Source organism: Hippocampus guttulatus, chromosome 6, assembly GCF_054856545.1.
Source record: "Hippocampus guttulatus isolate MCC_2025c chromosome 6, RoL_Hgut_1.0, whole genome shotgun sequence".
NCBI lineage: Eukaryota > Metazoa > Chordata > Actinopteri > Syngnathiformes > Syngnathidae > Hippocampus > Hippocampus guttulatus.
This window is the reverse complement of record NC_141266.1, coordinates 25,310,282-25,334,962: the sequence shown is the minus strand read 5'-3', so window position 1 is coordinate 25,334,962 and position 24,681 is coordinate 25,310,282. Positions and strand designations below refer to the sequence as shown.

At 51.1% G+C, this 24,681-nt stretch overlaps 1 long non-coding RNA gene across 2 annotated transcripts in view; it reads left to right on the top strand.

Annotated features, from left to right (window-relative positions):
• LOC147204406 (uncharacterized) overlaps positions 1-24,681 on the top strand; it is a 31,023-nt gene that overhangs the window by 1,319 nt on the left and 5,023 nt on the right. The window contains exons 2-3 of one of the 2 annotated variants that reach the window (XR_015101215.1): positions 3,089-3,172; positions 10,637-10,769. This is a non-coding gene — a long non-coding RNA (uncharacterized LOC147204406). Of the gene's footprint in view, positions 1-3,088; positions 3,173-10,636; positions 10,770-24,681 lie in introns of those variants that run through there. The other variant, XR_015101214.1, reaches the window with a different exon arrangement.

The following is a 24,681-nucleotide window of genomic DNA, read 5'->3' as shown; positions in this document are numbered from 1 at the left end:
GCGCCATGAAAGGGAGCCCACAGAAGCCAAAGACCACGAGGACCAATCTGGGAGATGATGAACACAAAAAAAAAGTAGGGGGGGGGTGCTGCGGGGGGGTTGACTGGCCCTCCCCCCACATATATGAAGGTCTTCTTTGTTGGGTCAAATTCTCCATCGTGTCAATTTATAGTTTCTTGCATGACATGACTTGACATCAGGTCAACATGCAGGATGTGAGCAGAACGGGGGGCGGGGGGGGGGGGGGGAGTATTGGTGGCTTCGCTGAGCAGACAGTGTGCAACTGCGGGTTTTTCGGGATACAAGCCGTCCCTTGGCCCAAATTTTTTGTCTTGAACTGCAAGTTGTCCAATGGCGAAATGGCCCGGCCCCACCTGACCTGTGGTCTGCATGGGACCGGGCGCCATTCGAGGTAGCGAGAACTAAGCTCGGAGGGGCCGCCGCCTTTTCCGCCGCCGCGGCCGCTCTTTGGAATGAATGTCGGGCAAGCCCCCAACTCGTCATTTTTCTTCTTTGCCTCCGCATGGGACTTGAGTTGGACTGTTTTTGTTCTTTCTGCTGACGTCGTTATTTCTTGTTTCTTGTCGTGTGACTTTTTTTTGCTCCGTGTACAGCACTTTGGTCGACGGCGGCGTTTTTTTTTTTTTTCAAGTGCTCCGGAAATACAGCTGAGCCGAATCGAGAACAATCGCAATCCGTGTCCCTAAACACACGCGGCATTATGATGAATATTGCATTTACGGTGTCGTGATTGAGCAATTAAAAGCACCCACGGCACCTGTGACGTCATGGACGCTCCACGGCAAAATGGCCACCCCCCCCCCCGGTATGGACAAAAACGGCTGGATTTTGCTGCTTAGTCCATATTGTACAAAGATAATAATCATCGGAATGCTATATTTTGCCGAGTGGGGCTTTGGTCAAGAGAATTTGTTACTGGACTCTCCTTTTAACCATCATGTAAAACTTCAACGGAAAGTCCGCTAGCTTCGGGCTAGCGTACACGCTTGTAGCGAGGGAGATTTGAACGCGGGTGGTAAACCTGTACACGAAAACACATATACTCACAGGCATATATTCTTTATCCTCCGCAAAAAAAAACCGCTCACTCTAAATAATAAAAAATAAGCTCACTTGGGGCAAAACAAGACCGACCTGCGATTTGGACCAATTTAATGAATTGATTTAATAGTCAAATTGAAAAACAAAACTTATTCTATCCTTGTCTCAAGGACAAAAGCAGGCAAAACATTTGATTGGAAGTGATTCGTTGGTTTTTTTTTTTTTCTTTTTCTGAAATACTTTCCACAGGTAAGTCCAAAGTATGACTTTTGTTGAAAGGGTTTCATTGGATATTTAAGGTGAGCCGCCCACCCTCTCCCAAACCCCACCGGGACGGTTCCGTTCCATGTTTACATTTTTGAAATTCTCCACTTGATAATTGCGTGTGCCTGTTCTTTGATAGACATGCATAATAGGCCCCCAAATATGCAAAAAAAAAAAAAAAAGCGTCTCTCTGCCCGTCCATTTTTTTGAAGACCAAATATGTGCTTTTCAGGTAACTTTTCTGTCTTTTTTTGACTAATGAACTGCGGCTACCCTGCCAGCATTCCCTCGAGAGCTGCGTGGTGGGAGAAGCGGGGAGGACGGCGGGGTGCCGTTGGGGGTGGGCGCGCTTCCCTCGCGGCGGCTGCGTATGCAAGGTGCCAGTTTCTTCCTCTAACTCTCCACTAATTAGACGGGGTCTGAACACAGCACCATGAATATTCATGCCCGGCACCGCCGCGCAATTAGTCGCCAGAGTTTCCCCGACTTGAAGCTCCCAAACAAGAAGGCGGCCGACTCGCGGCGGAACGGGCACCCGCGATGACTAAGCCGCCCCCCCGCCCCCTTTCAAGCCAAGCCAAGCCAGAGCACTCTTTGAGGCCCACTCGGAGCGCCGGTGTGTGGCGACTCCCCCTCCTCGACGCGGCCGCCCACCCGAGTCCACTTCACGTACGGGAAGACGGCTGATCCAACGAAGTGCCTCCAAATGGGGCCGAGATTCCCATTTGGACATTTGTCTTCACACCGAACGGGAGACACTCCTCCATAACGCCGAGGAGCGTTTGGAATGCGGCATTTTACCAAAACGGCGGCGCCCGCGCGAAACTCCAAAGTCAGTGCACATGTTCCAAACAAAGAGTTCAATGCTGAGCCCGTAGAAACTCGGTCGCGAGTCAAAACGGCGGCCTCCAACAGCGCGCAGCCGATGTAGAAAGTCGACACATCCCTGTTCCACGGCCAGACTTTTTTTTTTTTTTTTCTGATCAAAACCTTTCCCAGGATTCATGGGACCTATAATCATTACAAAAAAATCAATAAAGGGATGAAAAAAAATGACGACAACTGGGATCACGCAGCTGCGCGAGTGTATCGGGGGATGCAACCGATCACATTCGAGCTCATGCGGAGAAGGAGGCAACACGCACCTGCCAGGATTTCAAGCGGCTTTGATTTCTCCCAAATGCGGCGACCCCTCACTCATCGCGCTTGATGGGGACCGAAACCCTGCCGCAAAGTCAGAAACACCGAATCCGCAATCGGTGAATGGCAAACTAGCGAGGGATCACTGGAAAGCTTCGATGTTCTAGTCGACTTTTCCTGCCACCGTGATCCTATTTTGCTTTCAAATGGAGAATCCTCCCAAACTCACACACATCAAATGAGGTTAACCTCAGACAACAAACTCCACAAAACTGGCACCCCCCCCCACGTTTTTAAATTATTTAGTTTTTTCTCTTTTCAGTGAAATGTTCTTTGATGTATTTCTTTAAATTTGCGTTGAAAAATGATTTCCATTCCCCACAATCTCGACACATGATCAAGCGGCTTCCTCGGTCCACCTGCGACGCGGGCCGCACGTCCATATCCGCTCTGTGCCGAGGAGGTGCGATCCTCTCTTTTCAATTCAAGGTGATTCTTCTGCCCGACGCCCTCCTGGCCCGACGCGCTCGCCTCTTGCCTCCGTAACGACATGTTTATGTATGGATGTGTGCGTGCGCGCACAGAGGGCAAGATGCTGAGGTTGTTTCTTTTTCTTTTTTAGGTTCGGGTGAAGATAAGCAGAGGAATTTCAGCCCAGTGAATATGGATTGGGTCTCTACTTCTAGAGAACAGCACTGATACAGAGGTAAACAGCTCCTTGCCAAGAAGTGTGTGTGTGTGTGTGTGTGTGTGTGCGTGTGTGTGTGTATCGCGTCTTTCTTGTTCACTCGCTGGCTTTGTTTGTTCACAAAAGCAATGAAGGTGAGTGTCACTTGTCGGTTCGTTAATTTGCAGGCAGGAAAACAGATTTCCAATCACCTGCCTCGTCGGGCTGCTGTAGGAGTGACTCGGGGAAGTCAATTCAAACAGTTCAAGAAAAGGTTTCTGTGTCTATTTGATAGTAAGACTCAGAGGACTGCTGACTCGGGGAAGTTAGGCAACCAATGCAGCCCAAAATAGTTTGCCGCCTAAATGGGCTGAACTGCAAGTAAACAGAAACAAGAGATTTGGCGAGACCATTCAGAAAACTCCCCCGTAAGTCATATTATTGTCTTAGTCTCGACATGCATCCACGGCCTACCGATTAAATAGAAATAGTTTGCTGCCTAAACAGGCTGCGGTAGAAATATGAAAACCGCATGGGAGAGTCCATACTGAACTCAAATAAAACCAAAGAAAGTAAAACTACTGGAAAACTCTGTAATAGCCTCTACTCGACAGCAATCAAGGTCATCACCCCCACCCACAACCAATTTAGCCCCAAATTGTTTGCCTAAATGGGTGGCTGGAAATATTGAAACAGGACATATATATATATATATATATACACATTTTTTTAGGTTCTGCTGTCGTGTTGATGAGCGGGCCCCCTTCTCCAAGACCCTCAGAGCCTCCCGTGGAGCAGCTGCTGGCTTTTATCCCACTCGATTGCTCTCTTGGCCCGCCACACACACACACACACACGCAAACTCACTCGAGAGGACTTCCGCGCTATGGCCCCTGCCGCAAAGTTATTAATGAGCTGTTTAATTTTAATTAGATAGTAATTCATGTTAATGCCTGCTTAATGGAGCCAAATAATTCCCCTCGGTCACTCTGGGTCTTTTTGCTTCGTTTAGCAGCCCCCGCAGTTATCCGCTTGCTTTTGTTTTGCTTTTTTCAAAAATATTTTAGATTTTTTAATTGACTTATTTTTTTGTAACATCTCCCCGGCCGCCCCAAAAAAGAAGAGAACAACAAAAAAAAAAACGTGAGTGAGGCAAGTTTTACATGCGCGATGTCCCTCCCGCCTTTCCTCATTGAGCCATTTTCCCGAGCGTCCAGGCCGAGCGCTCAGACTGTAAATTCCCAAACTGAAAGGTCAGACCCGGGACCGAATGCTAAACGGGAAGGTGAAAGCCGTCAGGTCTGAAGTGCGGGGCCACAAGGCTGAGGTGAGCACCTTTTGTCTGTCCCCCCCCCCCACACACACACACATAAACGCTCCTTTTGAATGCACTTTTTGGATGAGAAACAGAAGGCAGGCAACATTTTGGGTGCTCCTGAGGATTGATCGAGAACGCAAAAGGCCGTTTTATTTATTTATTTATTTTTGGGGTGAAAGAAAACAAAAGAAAACCAAACCATTTTTGGAGGGGCGTCTAACATTAGCGGAGGAATATTGAAATCTCAGTCCCAAGTGTGGAAAACGGCTGCGGCTGTGAGGAAGTGGCTTGGGATGTGCTTCGGGTTTGCGGAATAAGGTTGCAAAGATGCTTCTGAGGGCGGCAAAGTCAGATTAGCCGCTCGGCGATGAGCTCCAGCAATCAGACGCGACAAGATTTGGGCCGCCTTCTTTGTCCCCGACGGCCCCAACTCCTGCCGTACTGGGCTGTTTTAGCGGGCTCTCTCTCTCTCTTCTGGCTCCTTCCTCCTGCGGCTCTCGCAGCAGGTGCCCGTCCTCGGTTAACATTTGTTATCTCTAATCCTGCAGGTTGGCCGCACAAAAAGAGCCGAGTAAACTGTCTCTCAGACCTAATTCCACCTCTTTTTTTTGGGGGGGGGGGGGATGCGCTTCCCCCCCGCACTCCAGCCACTATCTGTCTTTTCGGGGGGGGGGGGGGGTTGCTCAGGGTGGAGAGGCACTTCACTTGTGATTGCCATTTTTTTCATCTTTTTTTGGGGGGCGGGGGGGGGGGGGTCATCCTTCTTTTCTTTCTTCAGACCTGGCATTTTCCCTTCCTCGGCTCGGCCTTCTCCCCGTATCTTTTTCTGGCAATTAAAATGGGAGCGCCCACCGCTGCAGGATTTTCGCCCGCAGTGCCAACGCGCGCCTGGCGCTGATGAATAATTCGCCGGCTAAAAAAAAAAGGAGAGAGAGAGCCTTTCTTTCATGTGAGCCCTTTGTTGATTTACCATTAAGGCGCAATGTGGGAGGGAAGGGGTGGGGGGAGAGTGGCGGAGTAGGAAAGCTTGGCAAAAAAAAAAAAAAAATAAGCACAAAACGGGGATGGGGCAGATCAAGTGCATGCACACGCTTGCTTCGGGCTCCAAAATAGTCAGTCGCTCGTCGCGCAGTGTCGCCTCTTAATTTCTCTTCCGGATGGTCTTCTTTTTACGACGGATATATAGCTGTGGGTGTGCGTCTCTCGCCCTCGTGACGGAGGCCGCAAGATATCCTCAAGTTTTACACATCGAATCCCTCAAGTTCGATTTCAGAGTTGAAAGCCTCAGAAAGTGCAGATCACTGAAAGCGATTAATCGGCCAATTAATCGCTGCGCAGAATTTGCTCAATCTCGTAAGTGGCTCGAAAAAGTCCAACTGGGTTTGGGCCTACCCAAACAGTCATGCGTTTGATTCTCGTTTTTGCCGACGTATCTGAATCGGGCGCCCAGGAGGAGGAATGCTTTGCTCTTTGGCCCGCCGTCAAGAGGTTGCGGGTGGCAATCCGAGTTCGCCACTTCACGTGGACGCATTCCCGAACCATTTGCCGAGCTCACGAAAGACTCGACATGGTCACGAGGTGGCGACGTGAGTGGCTCACCGCTTCTCTCGCCGAGTTATCTGGAATATCGTGGCTCGCTTTTGTCCGGCGCTTCTCTCTCCAAGGCGTCCCTCAAGTTGCGCCCGGCCGGGCCTCTGCACTGACGCGACGTTTGGCCCCGCCAACTGAAGTATGAGCGCGAGCATATTGGCCATTGAACACGAGCGAGCAGACAAACGCACGTTTGTGACTAAGCACGAGTTTGTCACACTGTCACGGACACGCGGTCCCGCCCGCACCGAGGAGATAATGCTGGCCGGAGGCGGTCGTAGGGCTCTCGCTCTAGCGCCCCCCCCCCCCCCTTCCCCCTCCTTGTGTGTACCCCTCTGCCCCCCCCGGCCAATGTCTGTGAGGCACAAAGTGCACTGGGGTCCTCGCTGTCTGCTCCATTTGATCAGCGTCACCCAGCTGAGACGGACAGTGCACGGCTCAGCTGACGGCTAACACGCACACGCGTAAGCATTCGCGCTCAGCTGTACTGTGCCAGAGGATATTGCGCTCTGCGTCTGACACCTCCAAATAAGTGTTTACTCTGTGGAGGTCAGAGTGTGTTTGCCTTCACAGCTTCAACAGAACTCTGTGTGTGTGCGAGCGAGCGTGCGCGCGCGCGCGTGGCCGTAGAAACCCTCCTCAGCCTCCATCCCTCGCCTGTGTTCATGGCTGTCTTCCTCATTAACTCGTGAGTAAAAAAAAAAAAAAAAGAAAAAATCGTGCTCCTTTCAAACCATGTCATCATATCGAAGCCACGACCTGTGCACTGTGAAGTCGACGTGCTAACCACTGGCCCACCGGGCTGCCCAACGAAGAGTCCTTCGAGTGATGCCAAAGAATATTTTGCAGGACACGATAGGAGCTAATGCTCTTGTTGATGATGTCATATAGATAAACATCACTGCAATGCAACATGCATAGGCAAAAAAAATAAAAATGGTGTAAGATGATTTGTCGCCAACATGCAGGCAACCTGCGTGTTAAATGTCAGGGCGCATGTTGTCTCTCGGTGGCGTCTGCAAGGAGCTTCTTAATCAGGCCCCCCCCCCCCCCCCCCCAACAACAACCAAAAAAAAAGAGTGGGTACAGTAAGTCCTCCAATCTGAACACATCCATCTCGGGGACCCGAGGGTGTCACGCTATGATTGACAGGCCCCCTTTCACCGGCGCAGTAGGACGGGGGGGGGGGGGGGTGAGGGCGGATTAGTCCCGTCTCGCCCGAAAGGGCCATTGTGGCTGCACGTCGCTCAGCTGCTTGGCCGTGCAGGAGGGGCCTCGTCTGCGCGTGAGACCTTCTGTCTTCATTCCCAATTCTCACGCAACAAAAAAATCTTGACTCCGTTTTACTTTGAGAGCGCGGTGTTGTAAAAAAAGAAAATGAAACAAGAGCTTCAGGAAGCCACTTCAACAGAACGTGCGGACACGTCAAAAGGATATCATTGGTTGCTTTGCGACGGGTGACCTCAGAATGGGATTCGTTGCCCCGGGAGTGGGTCGAGGCGCCGGGCGGGAGCGGAGGGGACGCGGCGGCTCGCAGAGGCGAGGCGGCGGCGGCGCGCGACCGTTTCCACATTTGAACGTAAAGAAATGAAAAGGGAGGGTGCTCCCTCGCGCTCCCTTTTGACGTGTTCCGGTCAGGACGCCGGCGGCGCCAAGTAATGCGGCAGAGATGTGACGAAGTTTCCGGAAATGCAGTTCGTCCTGACCAAGCACAGCTTTTGTACAAGTGAAACGAATCAAGTTGCGTGACCAATACGAGTCACTCAACGCATCGGCATCTCAAATGATCTTTCCCCATTGAAACGAATGGAAAAGCCATTCATCCATTGAAGCACCCCATAACTTACAAAAGCACTCCTGAGACCATTCGCTCGACTGTAAAGAATCAACCAGTTTGCGTCACTGCGATGACGGCGGCGCCTTGGAGTGCGCGCGTCTCAGCTGCCAGCGGGCACACGACGGGATCGTCACAACTATGCTCGAGGAATTGCAATAATATCAGCGGCGTTTTTCCCACGAATACCAGTTGTCGGTCAGTATTGCTATCTTGCCTGTCGCCACGCATCGGTCCGCCTTTTGCGTTCTATTCTGTATCCGTTGCTTGAGGGGGCCGTAAGACAGATGCTATTTGTTAGCTTACTTGTTCGATTTAACCAAAGCGGACTTGCGCGGTTCACAATTCTTTTCGTTTGCTGTTTAGTTTGGCCGTAAACCTCAACTTGGGGTAGCAATAAAAAAGCCCATTTGTAGCAGAATGCTTCACGAAGTGCCAAAACTGCTCCGCGTCGTGACATGAGTTGAGTTTCTTACCGCCGTACGGCACTCAATTTTTGCTCTCCGGTTCAAGCGATAACACCCGTCGAGTGACAGCCCGTATCCCGAAAAACTTTTAGGTTGGGTCAAGGCAACGCCGCGTCTATTCTGTGACATAGAAATGAGGGCTGGTGACATCACAGGCATTGAGAACCCCGCCAGTCGCTTTGCCTTGCTCGAATGACGTTTGTTACCTCAATCGGCGCCTTTGCGACGTCATGCCGGAAAGGCAAAACGCTGTTCACTTCGGTGCCTGGTTGCTAGGCGACTCCTGGGAGGGAGTCGCCTCAGCACCGAGGTACACACCGCCCGCGTGACCTTTCCGCTCTTTTCCACTGGCTTCCCCCCGGAGCTCAGCATCCGCTTCCAAAGGGGCCTCCGGGGTAGGGGGGGGGGGGTGTCACGGGCCCCCTTTGGGCTCGGCAGACCCCCGGCCCGTCTCGCGATGCCGCTGGCGCCGAGCGCTGCCAGAGGCGAAGCCTTGCCAGAGGGCTGGCCGGCCTCCCGCCGAGAAAGCTCGCAGGCAATTCGGCGCCTGCGGCCCAAAAAATCCGAGCGGCGCTTTTGAATGTTTGTGTTGACGCGCCGGGTAAACGCGCAGCTTTATCGGATTTCATCACCCCAGGTGGGTAGAGGAGCCAAATATTGCCCTCGAGTATGAAGTATGAAGCAGGAGAGTGCCTTTTACAGTCGAATGATTTGGTCATGGCAATGACGACAGAAATTGTGTTGCTACGGATCATCTTGGCCATTCACTTGGAGAGCCTGTCAACCGAATTCGGAGATTCTTTCTTGCTGTATCGAAAATGACCCTTGCACATTTCGCACCGCGGCTTGGAGTTGACTGTACGGTCAGATGCCAAAGAGAAGCGAGCGTCGATCTTGAAATACATCTCAAAACAAACTGTGGGATTGTTTTTTTCTCCCCCGCAAAAACCAGAGTTGGCCCACTCTCGCGCCGAGCGGCACCAACAGGATGCGGCGGAAGCGAACGGGCCTCGTCGGAGATAACGACACGAAGCCGACGAGTCCTCGGAAGGATGAGCGCGGCCTCCCGCGGCCGTTCGCCCGTCTGCCTTTCTTCTCCCTCCTCTGCATCTCGGCGTGATGAAAGGCTCGCTCTGATCACTTGGACAACAAAGAGCGTGGCCGCCAACTCTTTGGATGATCCCCTGCTTTCCTCTCTCCATCTTCTCTTCCCCCCCCCCCACCCGTGTCTGCGCCCCTTTTTTCCTGGCCGCTCTATCTCTGTCCGCCGGATGCCACTCGCTGCTTTCGGGGGGGGGGGGGGATCCTCGTTAAGGGCCCCGGCGATACAATCGAGAGGACGGAATTTAGAAAAAAAAAATCTGAAAGTGCCCTTGTCGGAGAGACGCCCCGCCCCGCACGGCGCGCTTTGATGTCGCCCGAGAAATTTGAAATTCATATGTTGTCACACTTCATTTTATTTCCTCTCCTTCTCTTTACGCCCCGCTCCTCCGCTGAGCGCTATCATGCGCTATTCGCTTCCAGAGCCGGCCGGCGAGGAGGGCAAATGGGTAAAATGCCTCGTACAAGTGTTTCTGAAAGCCCTTCCTTGTCTTTCATTTTTCATGTTTTGACTTTGCGGCACGGGCGGGAAAGCTGGAAATCAGTCATTTCATTTCCTTTTGATTGTACAGTCGGCACTGTACGGGGTGCGCTGCGCTGCGTGGGATCGCATTCCGCTTTGATGTCATCTCCGAATGGCGCTGGAAGGCGCTCGACGGCACGAGATTTGCGAGTCAGAGACTTTGACCTTTCTTCAAAGTGCTGAACAAAGGCAAACAAACAAAGCAACAAAAATGAGACGCGTTTCCCCGCACCGCCTCATCCGAGAGGTCGACGACGTTAATTGAGAGGACCACTTTTGTGGGGAGGAAACGCCGAATGAAATGGAGTGACCCTCAGCATGCGCGCTGGAGAGGGACCCAAACATTTGTGTTTTTCAAATCTTTTTTGTTGTTGTCCATCGCAAATCCCTGGTGCGCTTTGACGATTGAGCATATACGTACATTTTGATTGACAAAGATTTGTCGTTCATCGTTGGATGGAGACGATTTTCGTGAGGCCGAGCCAAAGGAAAGATGGCGTCGCAATGTGTGCGCGCATGGAAAGGAAAGCACACGTCAAGGTTTCAACACTTGATTGAAGCACGGCCATCCGAGCCGTGGCTGCGCCCTCCGTTCATTTTCGTGACGATCACCTTCAATAAAGTCCGCCTTTGGATTTGACGCATTTTACGTCTTTGTGCTTCCCTTCAGGAGAATGAGGCTGCACGTCAGCGGGTCTCTCCCAAGACAGTTCGAAATGGGCCCCAGAGTGGCCCGGCCGCCGCCACAGTCTGGGGCGAGTGAAGGAGGTTTTTGTCGGGGGGTGGGGGGTTGTCATTTATCACACCTGCCCCCCCCCAGCCCCCACCTCTCATCTTGTACCTAAAAGACTCCCCAAGGTGACGGTGAAGCGTGAGCGCCACCTGCCCCCTCCCCCCTCCCCAAAATATGACCATGCCGTTATCTGTCCCGAGGAAGTCATCCTTCTTGGTCTGGCCCCGTCGGTAGGCCTACATTTCTCTCATTTGTGTCTTCTCCGTTCCTCTCACTATTTTCCTTCCTACCCCCCCCCCCCCCTAACGCCCCCCCCCCCCCCCCCGCTCGTGACGAATGGCTTTTAATAAACGCTGACAGAGCAATGAAATTAAAGGAGTGCACACCATGGCCGGCTGGAGCTCGGCGCTTGCTCGACACTGACATATTTAAAAGAGGACCTTCATTGGCTCGGCCTTCCATCTCTTCGGCTCTTATTGGACTCATTCTTGCTGGCTGACGCTGATGTTTGCTAAGGTGGTAGAAAAAGACGCAAAAGCAAGCAACGTGAGCGTCGGGTTCGCACAATTTGGGAGGTGTGCCCGATGCAGTCAATGCAAGGTTTCCAACGTACCCCCCCGCGATAGCACGCTTGAACGTGAACACCAACCCCCCCACACCCCCCACCCCTGCGCTATGATCATGGTTTTTCAAGTCACCGTTTTTTTCCCAGCATATCGCAAGCGCCTACCCCTCTGTCGCGCTGCGTTATTCCAAATTTGGTGGCGTTTCTGTTGGACGGAGCCCCGTAAATGGTCAAAAGGTCCCGAAAATGGCTGCTGCAAGCCAAAACGGCAGGCTCCTTTTTTGAGGGTCTACTCATAACAGATGTGCGGACCAAAATGATGTCTAGCCAAGTGAAACTGATTTTGAGGGTCGATTTCAGGAATAGTTTCTTGAGACTTTTTTTGGTGGGTATATTCTTCAGAGAGACGCGTCCCAAACGATGTGTTGCCAAGTGAAACTTCAAATTCATTTTTTTGGGCAAAAATCTCAAAGACGAAGCTTTTTTAGGATGGTGGAAAAGGCCAAGATGAGCCCCGAATAGCCACTGTTTTTTCTCAGGCTTGGCTACTTGAGATTTCTTTTTGGTGCATCCGCTCCTGACGGATATTTCTTGTGCCTAAACTGGCTTCAAGTGCCGATTAAAAAAAAAGTTTCCAATAAGATGGCCATTTATTTGCGTCCCACCAAAAATAACGACACCAAAACGGCGCGATTTCAACAGGGCCTTCTCACCCTAATAGTCAGTCCCCAAAAGAGCAGACTTGAACCAGACAAGAGGAACGTTCGGGCCAACACTGAGCACCCCCCACCCCACCTCCTGGTAAACAGTTTATTCCATTGACCCTATTAGTGGACAGAAAGCCCCCAGCCCCCTAATACCATCTCCCACGTTGCCTCATTACAGTGGCGGCTGGGTTGGGCTACGGCGAGGAAAGAAGGTGGCGGGCGCGTCTTTGTTTTTTTTTTGGGGGGGGGGGCGAGAGAACCCTTCCATAAGGAATAACTGACACGCAGGATTTAGCCACGCCTCGGGAGCTGGCACTCGGTGTCGGGGAGCATTGTTTGCTCGGATTACAGGCCGAGCAGGGGAACCTAATCCCCGAAATTTTAATCTTTGCTGATTCCACGGGGGAGGCAAAGGAGACTTGGGTCTTCCCTGGGACGTCTGGGGGGGGGGGGGGGGTCAGCCTGCTAACAAAGGGCATATGATTTTTGAGGGTGGGGTGTTCCCTAGCCTCGATTTTGCGGTTTAGCCTTCACGTGCCGGCGGTGCCTTGAGGTACGAGTGACTCCATTTTCCGCGTACAAAGTGGCGCTCGGATGATTTTCGGGTTTGGCTCGGGAGCAAATCTCCCTGATATTGACCGACGATTGCGAGAGGGGGCAGTGCCTCATCATCACGAAGTGGTGCCTTGACTTGAGCGTTTTGTTCGTTCTGTGGCCACGCTAGCAAGTCAAATTCCCACTCAAATCAATGTTCGCCATTGCAATCGATGGAAATGCCAATTGACCATTTTTTTTGAGATGCCGAATGGCAACGTGTAGAATCGGACTGAATTCAAACAAAAGCCTGACCGATGAATTGGCCGATGAGTAACTGTTATCTTTTTCAACAAAATGTTTGCCCCTCTTTTGCATGTTTTTCAACACACTAACATTACAACAGAAGACAGAGATAATGACACCACAAATAAAGGCTACGGTTAAAAAACAAAACAAAACAAAATTTTTAAAAAATTGTCGTTGATTGTATTCTCTAAATTCAATTTGAACAAACTAAAGTACAAAAGGGCAGTGTTGTAAACCAGCTAACCTTTCTGCTGTAATTCTTTATAGTCGGAAGACTAAAGGGATGCCAAAAGAAATGATTTCATTCATCACAAATGTATTTTTTATTTATCCACTGAATTGTACTCTTTGATGTTCGGTATGTGTGCGTCGCTGCTCTGTTTGGGCTCGACTTTTGCGGACAATGTAAATACGTGCGTATCCCTGCGCTGATGAAATTTTGCAGACGGGCACAAGCCAGCGAAAAAGGGAGCGCTGCGGCGCTGTGGGAGTGATTCTGGCAGATATTAATCCTGACCGATCATAGCTGCTCCTTTCATTCCCTTTAAATATCACGTGCAAGTTGTCTCCGCATGGCAGAAGTGGACTATTGGAGTTCAAGAACCATTTTTTTGGGAGCGGGTGGGGCAACAGATGAATGGTGATTCCATTCATTTCAATGGAGAAAGATAATAAGAGTCATCCAAGTTTTTTTTGTGTGCGGAATAGCACGTGATCGTCCCTCAGCATTTGACGCAATTTGAGAAGCGGACCCCAAGCGCAGCCGGCAAACTGGAAGCCAAAACGCCGCCTCCCGGGAGCGCCGCACAAATGGAGAGCAGCGACGGCGCTGATTAATGCACAATTAGTCTTGTGTTGTGTCACTTGTAACAGGACGGGCCCACGGAGTTTGTTCACGCTCTCGGCGGCGTTCCAGCTGGCCCTTCGCTCGTCTCGGGGACGCTTGCCGTGCCAGCTGGCAGCCCAACACACTCCTGCTCGCCCACCTTCCTTCATGACAGCCATCAACACCCCCCCCCCCCCCCTCCTCCCCGGCACGAAAAAAAAATGGTGGTCTTTGAATGCTCCTTTTCAGGAGTGCCAAAAAAAAAAAAGAAAACATCTTTTCATGTGTTCCTCGCCAGCCAAGGACGTTTGGGGCAAGTCGGAAAAGTTGATTCCAAATGTTGCCCCAAAAGCATTCCGATTTCCTCCCGCATGAACGACAACATGGCCGTGTCCTTCCTATGGACTCCGTATTGAGGAGTGAGACTGTTTAGCGAGCAACTCGAAAAGGGTTTCCGAAATACTGGACAAGCGTGTCGGCTGAAAAGATTTGTCGGGGGCAAAACATTTCCTCCAGAAGATCCCGCTCAAGTGCAACTGCAGTACATGACTGCTTGACTTCCATTTTCTGGGTGAAAAACTGAAAATGAGATTGGGATGACTTGGTGGTGACGTTCCAGGATTTTGTTCAGCTTTGACGGAGAACTTTGGCTCGTTTTGCTTACTAATGATCAAATAATGACAAACCATGTTTGAAGAGTTACGGCGGCTCGACTGAGAATCGCAACGTGCTGTACGTTGAAATTGGGCGAAGGCGCTAGGTCGCTTAGCAATGCCTTGACGGCATCGGCGGCGTCCGCGATGTCCGGCCGCTCGGCCCCGCCAAGGAGGCTTACCGGAAGAACCCGCAGCGGCGCCGAAGAGGTGGAGGAGGCCCGCAAGCCAAGGAGGAGGAGGGAGGAAGAAAGCCGAGCGAAGGCGGGTGAAGAAGGCGCACGGCGAGGGAGGAAGCGTCGGGTGAAGAATGAAAGTGATAAAGCGCCAGGCGAAGACGAGGGGGGGGGGGGTACCCGGCTTGATATGATTTCAATGGAATGTTTGTTGACAGGGCTCAGTGGCCCCGGGGCCTGGGGATAAATGATTGAACACCGCGCCTGTCAAAGCCTCGACGTTTTCTGTGGGCTCGTGTTTCTCTCCTGCTCCCTCTCGCTGGAGGGAAGGTAACGGGCCCGCTAATTGACACAGAATTAAGCATGAAACGCAGCCGCCTTCTGCCTTGGATGGCCTGCCCGCCAAAACGGGGGTGGCGGGAAGGAAATGGGGGGGGGGCATCCAAGCCACTTGAACACACACACACACACATATTTCTAAACACATATTGAGTTGACATCAGACACGTGCAAACAGACAAGCATGAACGCATCTTCACACACGCGCGCACACACCAAAAACAAGAGGATCAACATCCCAGCAGATGGGCCACTATTCACTTACAGCACATCAGGCATTGAACATTTTTTTTAACACCCACACACGAGCCAAAAGAAAGAGAGAGAGAAAAAAACAACAACAGCAGCAGAGCAGCGGGGAAAAAAAACGCTCACACAACGTTGCGCTAGAAAGTCAGCATTTTGCAAATTCCACTGGTGTGATGTGACGTTGCGGCAAATGGAAACATACGCAGCAAGACAATTATTTGCCAATCCTTTTCAACTTCTATTCAATTGACGACAAGGATCAATTGACGGACTGGACCGCGCAGCCTGATTTGGAAGGTTCCCCGACACGGTCAGCTGTTTTTTTGGACCCGTCACAAGACGGCCATGACACTGAGAGCCCAGGCGAAGGCTGAAGAGACAGCCGAAACCTTCAGCTCGCTAAGAGGTTGTTTTTTCTTCGCAAAAAAAAGACCATTGTCTGATCAAACCCAAACCTTCAACCAATTTCAACTCTTGTATTCTTTGGCATTTGACTCAGCATGACTTAGATTTGCGCTTGGTTTTGCTGTTTGGTGCTTTCTACCGTCTTTGTTACCGATTTGCTTTACTGTTTGTTATATATGTTAATTGCTCCATGTACAGCACTTTGTATGCTGCGATGGCTGTTTGAAATTGCTCGAGAAATACACTTGAGTTGAGTTGAGTTGAGTTGAGTTGAGTAATAAGAAGACAAGATGAATGTCATGGTGCAACCCATCACCTCAGCTACACCGTTAGCGGCTCCAGCACAAGAGTCAAGGGAGCGCCAACCACCACACGCCTCTTTGCCTCTCTCGAAAGGCCTTTTGCTTGGGGCTGTCTGGTCCCCACTAACTGATAAAAAACAACACACACACACACACACACACACGTTCTTGTTTTATTCATTTTCCAGGTTTTTCGATCGAAAGGCCTTTTGCTTGGGGCTGTCTGGTCCCCACTAACTGATAAAAACCAACACACACACGCGCACACACACACACACACACACTTTCTTGTTTTATTCATTCTTCAGGTTTGTTGATCAATAGTATTTGTGAGATGCTTCATTTGTGGGTTGCCTCCATCTATTGTGCGGTTTCATCCACTCCACCGGAAACAACAGCCAGGGTGAAAAAAAGTTGTGAGGTCTACGTTTTGACTTTGTGGCTTTTTTTTTTTTTTTTTTGCGGCTGAGTGAGGAGTTGGTGGGCGGGGCCTCCAGCAGTGCACCTGTCATGAGTTTGACAATCAGCTGCTTTGGAAGGGAAGCTGAGGCAGGTTCTTCTAATCTTATTCGGAGCCGCTTCCTGGTTTATGTTCTCCTTTGGGCCCGTTGTTTCCACCGGCGGCTAGCTTCGTGCTTTGAGAGACGCCTTCCCGCCGCTGAGGGGGCTTTGCCTTACACTCATAGAGCTGCGGGGTCAAACCGGGATGGATTCACACTGCCAGGTCGCGCGCAACTCACCTTGCAAACGCCTCACGACGCTTTTCATTCATGTTTTCTGCAACCACGAGCACCGGCTGCAAAGTGACAGCGGGAAAGCCTTTCTTTCCGTCGAGCCCCATACTCGGCGACGACCAAGAACGGGCGTACAAAGGTTTTCGCCGCCGTGACGTTCACATTTTAAAGTCCTGATTTCACGTCATTCATTTCCCATTGGCCGATTTTGCTTACAGCAAACACCTTCATGACGTCAACTTCATAAGAACGACCGGATATTTTTCCCACCAAATAGTGAAAAGGCCTTCGGTACGATGAACCGCGGGAAGCTAACTCGCTTTCAGGATTGATTTTCATCTTTCTTGATGTGGGTTACAAACATCTTTTCGATTTGCAGAACAGTTCCTGCTCCCTTCAATATTCTGGGGATGCTCAAGTCATCGACGTGGGCTGAGCATGGTGACGGCATCGCAATATCTAGTCTCAGTCAGCTTCTTATCATGTACTAAAAAAAATCATTAATTAAATAAAGAAACATCTTTGGAAGAAAATTGTGTGTGTGTGCGTGCGTGCGTGCGTGTTACGAGAACACAGGAGCACATGAGTGCATTAGCATGTAATCAAGTCCCGACCTTGGCGATGACCTCATTGCCACGGGGCATTTTGCAGCTAGCAAGGCTAACACGGGGCTAATGAGCGCCATTCATTGCACACACACACACACACACACACACACACACACACACACACACACACACACACACACACATAGACAAAAAATGGCTCGCAAGCACACACGCACGCACACACGTTTAATGGATCCATGCGCTTTGCCGCCCCGAAGCCCCACAATGCAAGCCAGTGTGTCCCTCAGTGGGCAGCCTCTTTCCTTTTCCCCGAGCCGTCCTCAGTCATCCGAGGAGATGGAAATAGACGCGTTTTCGCGCTTCTTCCCGGCGAAATCAACACACACACACACACCACACACACACACACACACACACACTTGCACACTAACAACCGTATGTGATGAATGACAACTTCCTCCCGCTGAGGTACTGCTCAGAGTTGTCGCCACCGAGAGGGAAAAGAACGAGCTAAGAGAGGGAGAGAGAGTGTGTGTGTGTGTGTGTGTGTGTGGTTCCGGCACGCACACACAAACATGCACACACACAAACGTGCACACACACACACACACACACTTGGAGCAAAAGCTGGCTGGCGTTTGACAGAGGCAGAATTATTACGGCGAGGTGAATATGACACCCTTGGGACTTCATTTACCTCCAGCGTATTCACTGAGTTTCTCCGTGTTTTACTGCGCCTCATAATCCCAGCCACACACTTGCGCACAATTTTTTATGCTCGCGTGTGTTGTCGGGGGTTATTATTGGGATCATTATGGGATGTGGATAGTGTTCAGCCCCCCCCCCCCCCCAACTCCCCAACTACAACCCTCTTCTGTTTTTTGGCACGGCAGCAGCCCACCCAGAGTCCTTTGAAAATTCCCTCAAGCCAGTTTAATTTGGCAATCTGAAATTTGACAGAAAGGCCCGAGACAAGCGGACACACAAAAAAACGACACAGAAAGTCTGTCGTTGTGGTTTGAAAGTGACCTTTGGGGGTGGGGGGGTGGTCGTTTGGCCAATTTTGACCAATTCTCTCTTCAGATGTCTGATTTGTGACAAATTTGGATTTGAACGATCCTGGACAGATAAGCGGCGCTAAATGGTCACATGCATGCCACAAAACACAAATCTTCTCTCTCCTAAAAGGAGCCGAGTCACTTTCACATCATTTGACATTTGGGAGGCATGTCTAGCACACACACACAAAAAAAGTCTCATAAAGACTGAAAGCGACAAGGACTTCTGCTCTTTTGATTTGAAGCAGCCATTTAGTCGTCCTTTCGACCAGTTCCGTCATCCTCGAGAATTTGTCCAATTGCTCCCAAATTTGAGCAAATGATACCGCATATGCGTTGCATTTTCATCACCGCGTGTGGGCGGAGCATGGGGCGGCACGATGAACCACGAAACGGCCCATGACCCTGCTCGGAGGCGAGGTCGCATAGCAACTTGAAATTCGGTGGGGACGTCCATTGCGAGAAGACCCACCCAAATCGATCAATCAATCAATCTCACTGACCAAGTCCGCCGTTCATGTTGGCAGCTGCCATTTTGGAATCGTTTTGCCATTCGCAGTCTTTCAACACCCGACCTTGTCCGACTGCAATCAAACGTTGACGTCTTATTGTTGCTCCTCGCCTTAAGTCAGCGTGGAGCATTTTTAGATTGACATTTAGTGGATTGTCTCGGGAAAGGTGGATTCCTTTTTTTTCAAGCTCTTTGTGTGACCACGTCATTAAAAATTGAGTTAAGTAGGCAGGTCAGGAGACGTTGCATATCTTTGGAAGCATTATTATGATTAAATAATCATGTTTGCCTCCTGAATGGGGAGTGACTCCTGCCACTATATCAGTAATTAGATCAATTATTGATGGGTCAGCGTGGGCGCGGGTGAGAGGATGTTGCGCCGGTGAAAATGGATTGCCAAAGCCAATTATCGTCTTTTTCTCCAAGAGTGGCCCCATTTGGGTTGTCGCTTAACGACGGCCAAACGGCGGCGCTAATAAAACGGCAGCCGGCACTTAAGCGCCTCAATTAGCGGTCGGCCGATTAATATTTTAATTGCCGGCGATGAAATGCCAAAGGCGCTCGCCGGGTCTCGCCGCGACCCGATGTTGGCGTTTTCAAAGCGCTCCTCCCCAACGCATTTGTGGAGGGTTGGCCGCGACCGACGCAACAAACCCCGTGCTCGCCGACATTTCTGCTGCGCTTCTCAGCTTCCAATCTGTTGACTTCTTTTTCGAAAGGGGGGGGGGAGCAGCCTCCTCAACAAAGCGTGAAAGAAGACTATCCACAAGATGTTATGCTCGCTGAAAAGCAAAGTCCTTGTCACTCGTAAACGCTCGGCAACAAGTGACGACATTCGGGCAACATATTTTTGGACTCGAAAGGCAGCCGTGTTAAAAAGTGTCCGTCGAAACTCAGGCTTGACTGACGATTTTGGACGTCGGTAGTTGCGGCGTTCTGAACGAAGCCTCTTTGCTGAGGTGTTTTTTTTTTCTCGTCTTCTCGTTGCCCCTGACGTCTTTTGACTGGCATTGAACAGCGGTGAAAAGGTCAAAAATGGATTCCCAGCCTGCGTTATACTCACGTCCAGTTGAGCGCGGGATTATCGGGGGGGTGGACCAATGTGCATGCTTGCGATTGCCCCCACTGTACACGAGAGTCGCTTGATACGGCGCCTCTTTCAAAACACCCCCGGACGACTCAACCCACAAAAAAAAAAAAGACAAGCAAATTGTCGCCACTGGGCTCAATGCCGGAGGCTTCCACGCGCTACACCGTACATGCGCATTCGCTGGAGTTTCACGATAAAAGCAAAGCGCGCTCCAGCCCCCGATCCCCATCCGAGCCCCCTCCGTCTCGGGAGGCCGCAGCGCCTTCCAACGCCGACATGAATAAAACAAGTCATTCTTTTCTAGATAAACACCCTCCGCGTGCCAGCAAACAAGAGGGGGAATCGGCGCCGAGCTTTGGTTTTCCTCCAGCGATTGCGCCGAAGACGGGAAGGAGGCGTGGGGGGAGGGGGGAGGGGGGGGGCTCCCCCGACGCTCGCCGGGGCCTCCCCGTGCGCCGGTCCCGCGCCGAACAAAGTGTCGTCTTCGCCCGAGGCGCCGGATGGAAGTTCTAAAGCACAAACAAAAGCCGCTAAACACCTTAGCAGGGCTCGCTAGGCCATTTGAACAAAAGCGTATTATTCGTGGGCTTTGTCAATTCCTTATGCACATGATAATAATCGGCCAATTCCCCGCTGAGGCTCGGATTTGTTCATGAGAAGAATGGGCGCGCCGGGACGCTAAGTGAATCGTTAAGGGAGGCTTGACTTTGGCCCGCCTCTGACAAAAGGTGCGCATTAGTGGACGGAAAAGGTGAGGCGGGCGAAAAGCGAGAGACAGCGAACGTGGCGGCCAAATTGAGAAATTAGCCGTCGGCGGGCGGAGGCGGTCTCCGAGGAGCCGGCGCCATTATGGGATGTGGCACCGGGTAGGCGGACGGCTAATTAGCGCGGCGCGTTTAGCGCGGCGGCCGCCGCGTCTGACTTGAAACGCGCCGGGGCTCAACGGGCCGAGCGGTCACGTGACCGTGACATGCTGGCGTCCTCGGGGAGGGCGAGCTGGCCGGCCACCCCGTCGAGACGCGAGCGTGTGTGTTGACATAGCGGATGCGTGCGCGGGGGCGCCGACCACCTGCCTCAACTTGATGCCGCATGCACATCTGCGCGCGTCCGTGTGCGGTTTGTTTTTTTTCAAAGTGAAAAACAAAAACGTAATTCTAGCTCAAGACATTGATGGGTGGGACCCCGCACCCTCATTTTCAGGGCCAATTCTAGAAATAATAATGATGGCTTGACGGCGCGCAACACAGCCCCCCAACAAATTTAGAATCTTTGCTACATTTAAGAAGTTAAGTTTCTGCCAATAAATACATCCATTATTCGCCATTGACAGTCTTCAATTTTAATTCTCAACGTGTCCCATCATTAGCGAGCTACTTTTAGAACCAACCGGTGGGCTCTTCATGTTGTCCTTGGGGAGTTAACGAGTAGCCGCCGTCATACCGATTTTTGTTTGTTGGGGGTTTTTACCGGACACTGCACTTTAGTCAGCATTAAAAAACAGGCACGCGTACACGTATGCTGGACTAACTCTTGTTGGTGTGTGTCACTGCTCACCCCTCCCCTCTCAGTCTGGGAACTTGCCCTAAATTGGTTACTTTTAACCAAAACGGCTGACTTGCTGTTCGATTTCAGGCATGGGGGGGGGGGCGGAGAAATCCTTTGGAATTTCGCGTCACCCAGCAGTCAGTTTGCTTTTGATGATCCCCAAAAAATGGCCTCCAAAGTCACACCAAACTTGAACTGGAGTCATTGTTCACTTTTCTTTGTTTTGGAATTTCTGTTTCTTTGTTTCGAACTCCGGTTAAAATTGCAGCGCAGCTCCGACGTCACCAGAAGTCATGGTAGAGCGTTTCGGTTTTGTTGTGATATGATGGTTGGATGCATGGCACAATCTGGAAGCGAAGATCAATTTGGGAGTCAAACGGCGCAAGCTAACCTGCGGCCTTTCAATTCGATGAGGCGGCGGCTTTGCGGAAGGGTCCAAATTGTCCATCGCCGGGAACGTGAGCGTGAGCGCAATTATCTGCCCACCGACCGATGCGGGCGGGATAGGCTCCGGTTCCCCCGCGACCCTAATGAGGGCGAGCGCCAAAGAAGACGGACGGATGGACGGACAGCTACCTCATCCGGCGGCTGTTCCTTTCTGAAAAAGCAACGCGATGGAGCGTCGGGGGGTATGTCGGCTTGGGACTCGGGAAAATGAGAGCGAGAGGCGCAGTGGGAGGGCTGGCAAAAGGGAGGCTTGAGCGTGCCGGAATCCGCTCGAAACAAGTCACGGGAGACGCGAGGGCTCTCCTGTTAATTAGGCGGCCCAGATTACAAGATGAATCAAAGATGGAGGAGGAAGAGCAAGGAGGAGAGGGTGTTGATTTGACGGGGGCCTGGGGGCAGCCTACGGCGCACGAGGGGGAAGTGGGCGCCGGGGATGATCGACGGGCCAAGCGGCGCCGCTTCTCCTCATCAATAGTGCACAAGTTAAGAAGCCAAAACAGCATCGGCGGGCTTTGGGCTTCTTCACGTGCGCGTTTCGATGCGAGCACGCGCGCACGCGGTGGCGGAGGACCCTGATGAAAAACGACACCTCTTTACCTCCCTGAAACTCCAAATCTGGTCGTGCGTCATTGCGAGCCGCGGTGAGAAGCGCTCGCCGAGGAGAAACTGAGGGACGTGCCCAGACCCCCCTTATTCGCATTATTAGCGTGATTTTGGACGCCTTTTGCCCACGTTCTCCTTTTGATGGCGTGGGGATTTGTTTTTTGTTTGTTTGTTTTGTTTTGTTGTCTTCCTCCTCCTCCCTGACATAAAAGTAAACAATGTTGCCTGCAGGCACAATTTTCCTCTGCAACACAATAAAATGTGCAGTGAATTTATGATGGTCGTCCATTAGCTCTTACCAAGGAAACATCACACGTATCTGTCGTCCATCATTATAATAGAGGGTTAATGCACCGCATTTACATAAAAAAGTCATATTGTCTGCATGAATTATTTACACCCTCAGCTGTTTTTTCCAATTTTGTGTTGTTGTGGGGGTTTTTTTCCCCCCCCTCCGCGCTTCTCCATCCTCTCATTTGTGGCGAGGGAGGAAGAAGAGGAGGTTTGGTCCAGATTCCAGCCAGTGAATATCTGATCAATTCCTCCATGAAGGCAATCTGCCCCCCCCCCCCCCCCGCCCTCCTCTCTCTCTCACACACATTGTGCAGGCTTCCTCAAGCATCAGTCTGTGGGGAAAGCAATATCTCACACTTTGCAACCGGTAACGGTGCGAAAATCCTGAAATGCCTCCCACTTCTTTTGGCTGCAACTTAAAATATCAACATAAGCTACAAAAGGTCCAACACAATTTTCTTTCTTTCCTAGGAAGCGGCAATTACCCCTTGACGTGATTTTTCCCCAACTTTGCCGTGCAGGCGCAGAGCATTTTAGGGGCATCTCTAGACGACGTGCAGATTCGAGTTGCCGCTTTTTTGGTCATTTCCAACAGCGTCGATGGTTCATTTGATTTTTTTTCCTAAAATGTTGATTTGGGGTTTGCGGGAAGGTGCAAAATGAAACCATTTCATCCATTTCCTCCATTCACCTCAGTGCCAATCTGGACAATGACGAGTCTGCTTTCTGCTAGCAAATTCTCAGATGTGTCGGGGGCGAGGCAGCGTGTGCAAAACGGCCCCAAACGCGCCGGCCTCAACTCGCCCCCGGCCGCATCTTCATTTTGCGGCCATTTCTACACCGAGCGCCTTTTAAGGTGTTTGGACACGGATGTTAAAGGCTACTTCTTTTTTCGTGCCCATATCAGTACGAGGATGCGCACTGATACCAAGTACTGATACCGCGAGTGTTTTTCACATCTAAAATGTTGAATTGAACACGATTGATGCCGAGTGGCCAGCAGATTGACATGATGACAGATTAAAATTTTTTTTTTTGCCTTAAGTACCAGTGCGGCAGCCTCCACGCTATTGCGACCCGCCCATCCCTACTTTCAAGGAATCCCAGCAACGCTGTGAGACGTTGGATTGTATCAGAATTGTTTGGTCTCGGAGAGAGTCTGGAACATCCGCGATTTTGAAAATCAATTCTCGTCCATTCGTGGGGATTATATTCTCCGCTTCATGAATGACTCCATCAAGTTAAAAGCGTGTGATGTACGAGTCGGCAGCGTGCGCTGAGCCATCTCTGCCAGTCATGCTGTATTGTAAGTGAATTATCACGATATCACACCCCCGTAATGAAGCCTTGCGCAGCACTAACCGTTGCCTCTCAAGCCCTCGGGGGGGTGTGGGGGGGGGGGGATCGGCAATTGAGCAATTATGACGAGCTCAATTACTGTCATCATATTATGATAGCTAATCCAAGCGTCGCCGTTCGCAGCCCTCCCTCCGCGCTGTCACGGAGGTGACAAAGTGCCGTCGGTGACGCCGGCGCCGAGGAATGAATCGGTGTCAAACGTGTCCATCCGCTCGGGATCTTGTCGCCGTCCTTCCGCGGGATGTCATCGGGACGGATGTCTTAATCGTTCGGGATGCGGTCGCGGCCTCTCGTCACTTTTGCCAGCGTCCCCTAAAGCGCCCGGTGTACTTTTTCAGTTGCGAGTCGAGCCAGATGTACGTTCCCCACGTTTCACGCAGAAGAGAACTCCACAAAACAACATTGAAGGGCAAACCAATTGACAACAGAGGAACGAGGAATCATTTAGTCAGATCGCCACAAGACGACGTACGGCACAAAAGCATCGTTGTGGACAAACTCATTTCCCAAATGCTCCAAATAGGTGTGAACATGTTTTTTTTAATATTTGGGGCTAACTTCACTTCCGTTGATGCACCGTGTATTTTTTTATTCCGGGAATTCTGAATGTCCCGCGGCTGTTCGAGCCTCTTCTGAGGGAGTGCGGTCGGAAGACCGTCGCTCGAGGGACCCTTTCAGTCAGGGAGGGCCAAAGGGAACAGCTGAAC